Source organism: Prionailurus viverrinus, chromosome X (genome assembly GCF_022837055.1).
Source record: "Prionailurus viverrinus isolate Anna chromosome X, UM_Priviv_1.0, whole genome shotgun sequence".
Taxonomy (NCBI): Eukaryota; Metazoa; Chordata; class Mammalia; order Carnivora; family Felidae; genus Prionailurus; species Prionailurus viverrinus.
Genome location: NC_062579.1, coordinates 29,619,555 through 29,633,389, shown reverse-complemented (window position 1 = coordinate 29,633,389; position 13,835 = coordinate 29,619,555). Strand labels below are relative to the sequence as shown.

The 13,835-nt window shown below is 38.8% G+C and overlaps 1 non-coding gene across 1 annotated transcript; it reads right to left on the bottom strand.

Annotated features, from left to right (window-relative positions):
• Positions 1-13,397: 13,397 nt before the first annotated feature.
• LOC125158032 (small nucleolar RNA SNORA77) lies at positions 13,398-13,523 on the bottom strand. The gene has a single exon (XR_007149157.1). It is a non-coding gene; the product is annotated as a small nucleolar RNA SNORA77 (small nucleolar RNA).
• Positions 13,524-13,835: the final 312 nt, after the last annotated feature.

Here is a 13,835-nt window from a genome sequence, read left to right as displayed (position 1 = left end):
GCATTTTTAATTTTCTGAGGAATCTCCATACTGTTTTACAAGTGGCTGTACAAATTTACACTCCTGTCAACAGTGCACAAGTGTTCCTTTTTCTCCACATCCTCACCACTTGTTTCTTGTCTTCTTGATTTTAGCTTAACAGGCATGAGGTGATATAACTTTGTAGTTTTGACTTGTACATCCTTGGCGATTAGTAATGTTGAGCATCTTTTCATGTATCTGTTGGCAATCTGTGTCTTCTTTGGAAAAATGTCTATTCAGGTACTCTGCTCATTTATTAATGAGATTGGGGTTTTTTGTTGTTGAGTTGTATGAGTTCTTTATATACTTCAATTATTAACCCCTTATCAGAAATACCATTTGCAATTATCTTCTCCCATTCAGTATGTTGTCTTTTTGTTTTGTAGGTTGTTTCCTTTGCTGTGAAAAAGCTTTTTCTTTTGGTGTAGTCCCAATAGTTTGATTTTGTTTCTGTTTCTAGAAAAATGTTTTGTATCTAGAAAAATGTCGCTATGGCTGATGTCAAAGGAATTACTACCTATGTTCCCTTCTAGGATTTCTATGGTTTTAGGTCTTTAATCCATTTTGAATTTATTTTCATGTATGGTCTTCAAAAGTAGTCCAGTTTCATTCTTTTACATGTAACTGTCCAGTTTTCCCAGCACCATTTATTGAAGAGACTGTCTTTTCACCATTGTATATTCTTGCCTCCTTCATCATAGATTAATTGACCATATATATGTGGGTTTATTTGGGGGTTTTCCTTTAATCTATGTGTCTATTTTTGTGACAGTACTATTCTGTTTTGATTACTACTGCTTTGTTGTATATCTTGAAATCTGGGATTGTGATACCTCTAGTTTTGTTCTTTCTCAGGATTGCTTTGGTTATTCGGGGTCTTTGGTGGCTCCATACAAATTGTAGTATGTTTCTAGTTTGGCAAAAAAAAAATGCTGTTGTATTTTGATAGGAATTGCATTGAATCTATAGATTGCTTTGGGTAATATAGACATTTTGACAATATTGATTTTCTCAATCCATGAGTATGGAATAGCTTTCCATTTGTTTGTGTCATCTTCAATTTCTTTTATCAGTGTTTCATAGTTTCCAGAGTACAGGTCTTTCACCTCTTTGGCTAAGTTTTTTCCTAGGTATTTTATTCTTTTTGGTGCAACTGTAAATGATGTTGTTTTCTAAGTTTCTCTTTATGAGACTTCATTTTTAGTAAATAGAATCACTACCAATTTATGGGTATTAATTTTGTATCCTACCACTTTACTGAATTCATTTATTACTTCTAGTAGTTTTTTGGTGGAATTGTTAGGATTGTGTATGTACAGTATCATGTTACCTGTGAATAGTGATGGCTTACCTTCTTTACCAATACAGATGCCTTGTATTTATATTTATTTTCTGATTGCTGTGGATAGGATTTCTAGTAATAGGTTAAATAAAAATGGAATCAGTGGACATCCTTGTCTTGTTCCTGACCTTAGAGGGAAAGTTCTCAGTTTTTCACCATTGGGGCTGATGTTAGCTATGGGCTTTTCATGGATGGACTTTATTATGTTGAGGTATATTCCCTCTAACCCCATTTTTTTAGAGTTTTTATCATAAATCATTGATTAATCTTATCAGATGCTTTTTCTGCACCTATTAAGATGATCATATGATTTTTATCCTTTGTTTTATTGAAGTGGTGTATGATGTTGATTGATTTGCAAATATTGAACCACCCTTGTATCCCAGGAATAAATCCCACTTTATCATGGTGAATGATCTTTTTAATGTAATGTTATATGCAGTTTGCTAATATTTTGTTGAATAACTTTGCATCTATGTTCATCAAGGATATTGGCCTGTAGTTTTCTTATTTTGTGGTGGCTTTGTCTGGTTTTGGTATCAGGACAATGCTGGCCTTGTAGAATGTACTTGGAAGCTTTCCTCATTCTTCTATTTTTTGGAGGATAGCTTGAATAGGATAGGTATTAACTCATCTTTAATTTTTTAAGTCTTTATTTTAATTCTTATTGGTTAACATACAGTATTATATTAATTTCAGGTGTACAATATAGTGATCCCACAATCCCATATGTCACCTGGTGCTCATTACCACAAGTGCACTCCTTAACCCCTATTACCTATTTAACCCATCCCCACCCACCCACTTCCCATCTGCTAACCGTTAAGTTCTCTCGTTTTTTAAATGTTTATTTATTTTGAGAGAGAGAGGACAAGCAGGGGAGGGGCAGACAGAGAGGAAGAGAGAGGATCCCAAGCAGATGCTGTCAGCACATGGAGCCCGATGTGGGGCTTGATCCCACTACCACAAGATCATGACCTGAGCTGAAATCAAGGGTCGGATGTTTAACTGACTAAACCACCCAGGTGCTCCCATCAATTTGTTCTCTATAATTAAGAGTCTGTTTCTTGATTTGTGTCTCTTTCTTTTTTACCCTTTGTTCATTTGTTTTGTTTCTTAAATTCCACATATGAGTAAGATAATATGGTACTTGTCTTTCTCTGATTTATTTCACTTAGCATTACAATCTAGCTCCATCTATGTCATTGCAATGGCAAGATCTCATTCTTTTTTTTAAGCTGAACTGTATTCCTTCGTGTGTGTTTGTGTGTGTGTGTGTGTGTGTGTGTGTGTGTGTGTGTGTGTGTACACAACACATCTGGCTGGAGGATTATCAACTTTATTGATTTTTTTCAAAGAACCACCCTCTGGTATCACTGATCTCTTCTATTTTCGTTTTGATATCATTTGTTTTTGCTCTAATACTATGTTCTTTCTTCTGGTTTGGGGCTTTGTTTTTCTTTTTCTGGCTTCTTTAGGTATAAGGTTAGGTTGTTTATTTGACATTTTTCTTGTTTCTTGAGGTAGACCTGTATTGCTATGAACTTCCTTCTTAGAACCACTTTTGCTATATCCCAAAGATTTTGGGCCATTGTATTTTCATTTTCATTTGTTTCCATGTACTTGTTGATTTCTTCTTTGATTTCTTGAATGAATGATCCATTCATTCTTGAGTAGTATGTTATTTAATCTCCATGTGTTTGTGCTCTTTTCAGATTTTTTCTTGTGGTTGATTTCTAGTTTCATACAATTATGGTCAGAAAGGATGCATGGTATGACTTTGGTCTTTTTGAACTTGTTGTGACTTGTTTTGTGACCTAATATGTGGTCTGTTCTGGAGAATGTTCCATGTGCACTTGAAAAGAATGTGTATTCTGCTGTTTTAGGTGGAATGTTCTGAATATGTATGTTAAATCCATCTGGTCCAGTGTGTCATTTAAAGCCACTATTTCCTTGTTGATTTTCTGTTTGGATGATATGTCCATCAAGGTAAGTGGAGTATAAAGTCCCCTACTGTTACTGTGTTACTACTGATTATTTCTTTTATGTTTGTTATTAACTGATTTATATATCAGGGTACTCCCATGTTGGGTGCATAAATATTTACAATCATATCCTTTTGTTGAAATGTTCCCTTTATTATTATGTAATGTTCATCTTTGTCTTTTGTTACAATCTTTGTTTTTAAAGTGTATTTTTTCTGGTATAAGTATTACTACCTTGGCTTTCTTCTGACATCCATTTGCATGATAAATATTTCTCACTTTCAATCTCCAGGTGTCTTTGGTCTTAAATGAGTCTCCTGTAGGCAGCATATACAAGGGTCTTGGTTTTTCTCCTGTCACCCTGTGTCTTTTGATTGGAACATTTAGACCATTTACATTCTCAGTAATTATTGAGGGGCACCTGTGTGGCTCAGTTGGTTGAGCATCCGACTTCAGCTCGGGTCATGATTTCACAGTTTGTGAATTCAAGCCCCACATGTGGGCTAACAGCTCAGAGCCTGGAGCCTGCTTCGGATTCTGTCTCCCTCTCTCTCTGCTCCTCCATTCATGCTCTGTCTCTCAAAAATAAATAAACATCAAAAAAATTAAAAAGCAATTACTAGTATATATGTATTTATTGCCATTTCATTCTTATTTTGTGGTTGTTTCTTTAGACTTTCTCTGATTCTTTCTTGTCTTCCTCTATTTCATGGCTTTATTTATTTTTATTTTTTTTTCAATATATGAAATTTATTGTCAAATTGGTTTCCATACAGCACCCAGTGCTCATCCCAAAAGGTGCCCTCCTCAATACCCATCACCCACCCTCCCCTCCCTCCCACCCCTCATGGCTTTATTTAGTGATAACTTGGGTTCTTTTCTCTTTATTCTTTGCACATTTATGACTGGTTTTTGATTTGTGGCTGCTATTAGGTTTATATATAATATCTTCTGCATATAGCAGTCTGTATTAAGTTGATGGTTGCTTAACTTTAAACCAGTTCTTGACTCCTTTCCCCCACCCTCGTCTTAGGTATATGGTGTCATATTTTACATCCTTTTATTTTATGGATCCCTTGACTGATTGTTTCAGAAATATTTATTTTTACTGCTTTTGTGGTTTTTTACTTATCGTACTCTCATTTGTGATCTTCCTTTCCACTCAAAGAGTCCCCCCTAATATCTCTTTAGGGCTGGCTTAGTGGTCATGAACTCCTTTCATTTTCATTTGCCTTGGAAACTTTTTATCTGTCCTCCTCTTCTGAATGGTAGCCTTGCTGGATAGAGAATTCTTGGCTGAAGATTTTACCTTTCAGCACTTTGAATATATCATGCCACTCCCTTCTGGCTTGCCAAGTTTCTGCTGAAAAATCTGCTGATAATCTTATCATTTTCCCCTTGTAGGCAACATTTTTCTTTCTTAGTGCTTTGAGATTCTCTTTTTATGTTAATCTCTGACATTTTATGTGCCATGGTGAGGACCTCCTCATGGTCATCTTGTTTGGAACTCTTGTGCTTCTTTTACTTGAATGTCTATTTCCTTCCCCGGGTTAGGGAAGTTTTAAAGCTATTACTTCTTCATATAAGTTTTGTACACCATTCTCTTTATTCTTCTTCTGGTACCCCTACAATGGGATTGTTTGTTTGCTTAATATTGTCCAAGAGATCTCTTAATCCTCATTTTTAAAAATCCTTTTCTCTTTTTGCTGTCCAGCTTGTAGGCTTTCCATTACCTTATCTGCTTCTAGAGTGCCGATCCATTCTTCTGCATCCTTTAATCTACTTTTGATTCCCTGTAGTGTGTTTTTTTTCTTTCAGTTATGTCATTCAACTTTTATTGGTTCTTTTTAATATTTTGTCTTTATTGAAGGTCTGAGTTCTTCCATTCTTTTTCCAGCTTGGTGAGTATCTTTACGATCATTACTTTAAATTCTTTGTCAGGGATATTGCTTATCTTTGTTTCATTTAGTTTTTTTCTGAGTTTTCTTTTTGTTCTTTTTTTGCAGCATATTCCTCTGTCTCTCTGTTTTGCTTGATTTTCTGGGTTTTATTTCTATGGGTTATGTGGAACAGCTACTTCTCCTAAAGTTGAGGGAGTGGTCTTGTATATGGTGTCCCCCATGCAGACTGTGTGTGATTGGCGACTTTTGCTGGCTAGCTGGAGCTTTGGCTGTGTATGCTAATTACTCTTTTAAACCTTGTCTTTTTACAGAGAGAATAAGGAAAAATAATAATAAAAGAAAAAAGAAAATAATAAAAGATGAGGAAGGAGAATGAGGAAAAACAAAAGAAAAATGAAAAAAATAAAAGCAAAATAAGACAAATTTTTAAAAGTAAAAGAAATAAAAGTAAAAGCTAAAACATACACGCGCGCGCGCGCGCGCACACACACACACACACACACACACACACACACACACTCACAGCTTGTTTTATATGCCCTAACATCACAGGGCAGCTGGTGTGGGCTTGTGGATCCTGGGCTCACTGAGGTCACAAGCTCACTGTGAGCCAGACCCTGCTCTGGTCTGAGCTTTTGAGGAGGAGGGGGAGCGAACATTCCTTCCCTTCTTCAGCCCTTTTAAACCATGGCTTTTTTTTTCTGTGTCCCAGCATGTCTAGGGCAGGTGTGGGCTTGTAAACCCTGAGCTCACTGAAGTTGCAAGGTCATTGAGACAACCGGCTCAGCCCTTTATGGCGTCCAGACTCTGCTCCCGTCTAGGCTGGGAGGGAAGGTGGGGTGGGAATGTAAACTGTGTGGTTCTCCAATCCCTCTGACCTGGAGAGCTTTCCCATAGATCCTCTGCCACTTGGCAGAGTTGTAGAATTGTATTTTATATGCTAGTTGTCCCTTTAAACTGAAGGTTTTTTTGTGTACCCAAGGACAAAGGGATCTGTTCCTGGTCCCTCAGTACTATTCCCATTGCTATTCACAGTGTTTTGGGGGTGGGGGTTCCCTTTGTTACCATTTCTTCATCTTTCTTATTATTCTCTTGCCATTCTCTCTGTCTTTGGTTATTCAGTATCTTTTCGGTCAGCCCTCACTTCTTCTTCAGGAGGAATTTTGTTAATAGGTGTAATTTGGTGTGTTCTGTGGAGAAGGTGAGTTTCAGGGTCTTCCTACATTGCCATCTTGAACCGGAACCCCCACTCTTGCTTCTTGATTCAGCTTTCATACTGAAAACAAGTGTTCTTTTCATGGTCTATTTTACACCAATTTTTTGTCTTGTTTGTGGGTTTTTTGGTGATTTAGCTGTTTAAAGTGGCCCCCAAATGTAATGCTGAAGGACTATCTAGTGTTCCTAAGTGCAAGAAGGCTGTGATGTGCCTTACAGAGAATACATGTGTTATATCAACTTCATCAGGAATTAGTTACAGTGCTATTAACTGTGAGTACAATGTTAGTGAATCAATGGCATATGTTAAAATAAGTTATGTTTAAACAGTAATACACAGAAAACAAGGTTTTGTATTGTCTCCTTGACAAAAAATATTGTGGCCAAAGAGACTTGCAGCAATTTAACCTTGTATATCCTCTAGGAGCGATGGCTTAATGTCCACTAATTTAGTGTTTACAGAGACTTTGTAGAATATAACTACTGCAAAAGACAAGAAATCAACTGTATTTAGCTGAATAACCTTCATTCGCTCAGAGTCTTCATTTCTGAGTAGTAAACTTGGGATTATAGTTTTGTTTCAGGTTTTTTTCTTCCTCTTGGGTCTAATTTTTCCTCACTTTTTACTGAAGTAAAACATACATACAGAAAGGTACACAAACATATGTGCAGGGGCACATGGGTGGCTGAGTCGGTTAAGCATCCGACTTCAGCTCAGATCATGATCTCACGGTTCGTGAGTTCGAGCCCCGTGTTGGGCTCTGTGCTGACAGCTCAGAGCCTGAAGCCTGCTTCGGATTCTGTCTCCTTCTCTCTCTGCCCCTCTTCCTCTCATATTCATTCATTCATTCATTCATTCATTCATCCTCTCTCTCAAAAATAAATAAACATTAAAAAAACAAAAGTGCAAAGCTCAGTACGTATTTCACAAAATAGATATACTCGTGCAACCATTAAGCAGATGTCAAACTGGAACATTTCCAACACCCCAGAAGCCCATGTCTTATTTCACTTCCCACTCACCTGGGGATGGGTAAGGTGGGCGTGCCCGTGAGCTCAGCAGGCCTCTCCATCATTTCATGACATCTGTGTCCTCCCCATGAGCCCGGGGTGGGCAGCAGGAAGGCTCAGCATAGCTGGTGGCCTAGGATGGGTGCAATGAGTAATCATATTGCAGGTCCCCTTCCTGGGAAACAGACTCTGAGATGGCGAATTCTCACCAGAACTTTATTAGGAAGTGATTTTTCAATCAAGCTTATGTGGGGAGTGAAAGAAACAGCATTGGACAGAGGGAGGAGGTGGGCCACAATGCAGTCACAGTACAGACCTTCGCTGCCCCCGCAGAGTACTTCAAAGCTGAGATGGCTCTGCAGAGTTGCCCCAAATTGCCCCGGTGAACTGGACCTTAGTACATTAACGTAAAACATCACTGGATGTGCACTAACATAAAGAAAGCATGACCTGAAGAAAAAGAGCTTTCTCTGGTCTAGGGAGATTAACTCCTGGAGAGGGGTGGCTGCTGAGGGTGGTCAGCCCGCAGCCTGGCAGCTCTGAGGAGTAAGCGTTTTAGTCTCAAAGGCAAATGTGAGTGGCTCAGCAGAATGCCCACTACAAAGCTTTCTCCTAAAAGCATAGACTAGTTTATCATGTTTTCAAACATCACGTAAATGGAATTATACAGTTTCCTTTTTTGTGTGTCTGGCTTAATTCACTCATGGCACGTTTGTGGAATTCATCCATGTTGTAGTACGTAGCAATAGTTTTTTCGTTCTCATTGATTATGAAGATGCGACAAGTTAGTTTCTTGGAGGGGGATAGATTTCACATCTTTATTCCTTTAAAACCTCTGTATTTTTCTTTATAGAATTTTTTAAAACATTTGTAAAGTTTTGAAATAAAAAGGATATATATGCTTACACTGTACAACATGATGTTTTGACATACATATACATAGTGAAATGATTATTACAGTCAAGCTAATGAACATATCCATCTCCTCACAGTTCCTGTGTGTTTGTGCATGTGTGTGCGTGCGCCTGTGCGTGTGCGTGCACGTGTATGTGTGCATGTGTCTGTGTGTGTGTGGTGGGAGCACCTAATATCTACTCTCTGTCAGAACATTTTCAGTATGTAAAAGAATATTTTTAACTATAGTCCCCCATGCTGTGCATTAGATTCTGGGCTTATTCATCCTACATAAATGCAACTTTGTAACATTTGACCAATGTCTCCCCGTGTCCCCCACCTCCCCACCCCTGGCAACCACAGTTCTACTCTCTGCTTCTATGTATTTGACTTTTTGAGATTCCACACGTAAGTGACATCATGCATTATTTTTCTTTCTGTGTCTGAATTATTTCACTTAATATATGTCCCCCAGATTCATCCATGTTGATGCAAATAGCAGGATCTTCTTTTTAAAGCTGTGTGAATATATATTTTCACACTCCATAATTTCTTTATCCACTCATATACCAATGAACATTTATTGATCTATCATGCTATTATTGATATTTGGATTGTTTCCAATTGGGGAATGTTAAGAATAACATTGTATATAACTTTTGATGAAGCTATTCATACATTTTTGTTGGGTATATACTTAGGGTTAGAATTGCTAGGTCATAGGATACAGCTTCAGGACATGTTACCAGTTCTTCAAGTGGTAGTGTCAGTTTACACCCCCACAAGTAGCATAAAACTATTTTATTTGCTCCAAATCTTTTCCAGTATTTGATATTATCAATCTGTTCTTGTTAATGTGCTAGTCTTTCTTAGGAATGCTGTTGCTGCAAGTGTCCTAAATAAATCCAACATAAGCACAAAGGAGAAGTTGGTGGAAAGGCACTGAGGTATCTCCTATAAGCCTTGGGGATCACCAAATCTAGGAATCACCACCAGAATCTTCTCTTCCTATTGCAACTTTCGTCTATGTTTCTCTATGCCTAGAAGCCTAATTTTCTGTACTAGGTTCTTCCATGTGGTGGGGAGCATGGTTTCCAATATCTTGTAGGCTCAAGCTTTCACCCCCAAAGAAAAAGCTCTCTAATTTGAACAGTCCTTTCCATTCATTTTTAGGGTACTCAAAAATAACCACTGTATCTTCCAATCTGATTTTGAAACCAATTATTAGACATAGAACTCAGATGACTAAAGCACAAACTTTACATTTGTAGCTAACTACATTTCTAATACTTTACAGTATCCCAAATTAGACAAATTTATGGTGGCAGCAACTATGTTTATCAAACCCCATTTCCTTTTTCTTTTGGCCACATAACTGGTCTTTATGGCCTAGCTTCCCATATAATAATGTTGAGCCTTGTTCTGAGTTTTGGCTAATGGAATATGGGGGGAAATGGCATGTGCCATCATCAGGTGTAGTTTAATAACAAGCTCTCCGCACAATCCTTTGGCTTAATCGAGAAGAGGAAAAGATCTGAGATTGTGACATATACACAGTATGGAAGGAGCCTGCGTCTTTGAATGACATGTGGACAGTATTTCCCCATCACCTTGACCACCAAACTGCACTGGACTTTGATAAGAACAAAAAATGTGCTTGACAAGCCAGAGAGATTTGGATTGTTTTTTACATTTTTGTATTCTCACTAATGCTCACAGTTCTGTGAGGTGGGAATTGTTTCTTTATGATTTTCCAGCATGAGGAAACTGAAACCTAGATTATAAATTACTTGCCCAAGATGACATGGAAGCTGGATTAGAACCAGATCTGACTTTCAACTGTACCCTTAGTGACCTGAGCCACCCCTTTCATAAATGGGGTATAAACAGGGCACTGGGCCATAGACTTCCGTGAGGCCTCTCCCAGCGTAAGTAATGTGAGAACAGACAGGTACAGACACAGGCAGGGAAAAGCTGCTGTGATTCCATAGAGTAGCGCAGGAACACCACACACCCCCTGCCCCAGCTTTCTTGGGACTGTCCTAACCTTCAGCAAGGCAGGTCTCTCCTGTTCAGCCACATAGAATAGTCTCTCTTTGCTCAGTTTCTACTAGAAAATGAGTGTAAGTTTTTAAAACTCATGAAGGGCTCTAGTTTGAGAATGAAGGATACTTTTCCTCAGAGGGGCCTGCCAAGCCTTTGGCCATGGGTGGGATGAGGGAAGTTTAGGTTATGTGGGCTCTTCTCTCATGTGCTGGCTAGAATATCACCCTTTTGTGTTACTCTTGATTTCAGTACTCTGTTCATGTTTGATAGGTGGCCATTTCTGTGTGTGGAGTGGCTTTCCACCCTTCATTTGGGAAGATTGATATTTTATAGTCAGGGTAGAGAAGAGATTTGGATTGCCTTTCCTTGTAGAACTAAAACTAGTTTTCTAGAAAGTTGTTTAGCCCCCTGTTCCCAACCTGTTGTTCCTTGGTCAGTTGAGCTAATAACCATTGCTATTTGTGAATCTTTGTGAATGCTTCTTTTCTTTTTTTTTCTTTTCTTTTCTTTTCTTTTCTTTTCTTTTCTTTTTTTTTTTTTTTTGAGAGAGAGCACACGCGAGCGAGTGGGGGAGGGGCAGAGAGAAAGGGAGAGAGAAAATACCAAGCAGTCTCCATGCCCAACATGGAGCCCGATGTGGGGCTCAATCCCATGAAACATGAGATCATGACCTGAGCCAAAATCAAGAGTCAGATGCTTAACTGACAGAGCCACCCACACGCCCCTGTATATGCTTATTTTCAACAAGAATGTAGTTTTGTGAGGTCTCGACAATATTTTCTTCCCTCTTCCCCCTGTAAACTGTTTAGTGTGCGTAATAGGTCTCAAATAATTGCCTAGTGCATATACCTACCACTTGGATTACCTAAACCCACACTTGAAATATGGCTCACAAGTGCCCACTGTCCGTTTTTAGTCTAGGAGTGAGGCATGGGGGTGAAATGGCAAAAAAATTTTATGGCCTGCTCTCAGCATTTACTAGCTCCCATTACACTCAAGCTCAATTCTTGCAGAAATGAACTCAAGGAGCAGTGGAGATCATCACTGGTCCTTAATACTCTCCTGACAGTTATTTTGTGATTGAGCACATGCAGTTCAAGTATCCCATACTGCAGTTGTACTTTCTATTCTGAAGGACTTCAAATTATTCTTCGGTTACATTTGGCCAGAGATGGTAGCTTTCTTGTGGAGAGTTCTAGATTAGCAATGGCTCCAGTGACCTCCTACTGCTTATCAAATGATCAGTTTCACCCAAAGAGGACTGTGGAAGAAGCACTACAGGAGAATGATGAGTAGCAAAAATCTTGGTGGTAGGGGCTGCCCTGCATAAAGGTGCCACATCTTATTTTACACCCTCGAAGGCAGAGATTGGTTTCAAAAATGGCTCAAAGAATAGGATTATCTTCTGAAGAAATAAGTAAGCAATAGGATTTTTTCCTTTATGATTTTTTAAGAAGAAAAATATTTCTACTTTCTTATAACATGTATTTGTCAAGCTATATAGGACAGTTGTCCTAACCTTTGGGTTGTAGTCCTTGGTAGAGCTTTGTCTGAGGACATATAATGGCTCACAAGGGACTGCTATTTTAATTAATACGTAAATACACTTCTAATTAAGAAAATACAAATCTATTTTAAAATTTGTTGCTGGCAACTGCCCATATACCCAGGCGTACCCTGAGGTCATCTGAAGATAGTTCTTTATGCTCTCTGCCTTAGAGATTTCTCTGTCCCCAGGAATGAGCTCAGTTCATGTATGGCAGATCAGAAGGGCTGGGGAGTATTTAATGCCCATAAGAACTACCCTCATACAAGGAAGAACTGTAGTTGGCACATAAATACTCCAGGTTCTTTGTCATGGGAGGGATAATTCTTAGGTGCATAGTTCATAGTCTCTCTGAGACTCCTCATTAGGATTGAGTCCCAGTTGCCTATAGCAGCAATGTGCTCATGAACTCACTGTATTAGACTTTTTCCCTTCCCCGCCTTACTTCTTTATTCTCCTATTGTTTCTTGGTGTTATCTCAAAAACAAACTACTTGGAATCAAATCTTTGTTTCAAGGGTGTACTTGAGGGAACCCTAAAACAAAACATTATTCTTTACTAGGAAATTTTCCTTATTATGGGCCTTCTTATGACAACCATTACCCTTTATTCTGTGTGTGTGGGCAGGGGTAGTGGATATGAATCTTGTTTTAGTTTAAGAAGGAATCCCTAGGGGTGTCTGGGTGGCTCAGGCAGTTAAGCATCTGACTTTAGCTCAGGTCATGATCTCGCAGTTTGTGAATTGGAGCCCCGAGTCGGGCTCTGTGCTAACAGCTCGGAGCCTGGAGCCTGTTTCAGATTCTGTGTCTCCCTCTCTCTCTCTGCCCCTCCCCTGCTCATGCTCTGTCTCTCCTGGTCTCTCAAAAATAAATGTTAAAAAAAATTTTTTTAATGGAGTCCTTAAACACAGTAAAATTAGGAGTATGGACTCAGAGAAAAGTGACTCTTTTGTCCTCATGAGTATTCTTACACCTAAAACTCTTTTGGACATGAAGTTTAGCGATGTATGGATATCTCTGCTACTAATACTAAGTAAACCTTGCTCCCTCTCTTCCTCTTCCTCATTAATTGGCTATGCATTTTTTAACAGCCCTCTAATAGACAGCCCTATAATATACATGAGTGCTAGCCAATTAAATTCTCTTTCAGAAAGAGAAATACATATAACCACCTATACCATAAATGCCATGAAGGCAAGGTCACCGTTGTTTCAACAACACCCAGAGCAGGGCATGACACACAGTAGCAGCTCAATAAATATTAGATTTTTAACAAATGAATTATTTAACAAATGGACAAACCAACTGACTAATGAATGAAATCATATGCTCTGGACTTGGTGTTGGTCGGGGCAAAGCAACATCTCTCTCAAAATGTAAACTTCCACATGTCCTGGCACCCAACAGAAATCCACACTGATTTATTTTTCTTCTTCTCCCTGTGTCCCCAGATGGCTGCATCACCCTTGACAGGTAGGTGAAGGTGGTTATAGCACGTGGGGATGTTTCTGGGGCAGAGAAAGCACTCACCTGGGGCTGCAGCCGCACGCAGAGTGAGTCTGTGCACACTGATTTTTTTTTTCCGCATACACTTCCTTGTTTAGTTTTGATCACAGACCAAGTAGACTGTTAGCAGTGCTGGAAACACCTTCAGCGACAGCAGTTTGTATAATTGAATGGCTGGAGAACTTTACTGAGTAGGTTTTCTAAGTAAGAACGCTTCAAAGATAGACCCTAACGTGAGTGCAGGATTGAAGCTCATGAAACCTGAATGTGTATAGAGAAAATTAACTAGGCTTCTTTGTTTTTCAAATTATGGATTGAAGAGTCACCCTTGGAAGCTTAGAAAAGATAGTTTCTTTCAGATTAAAGAGA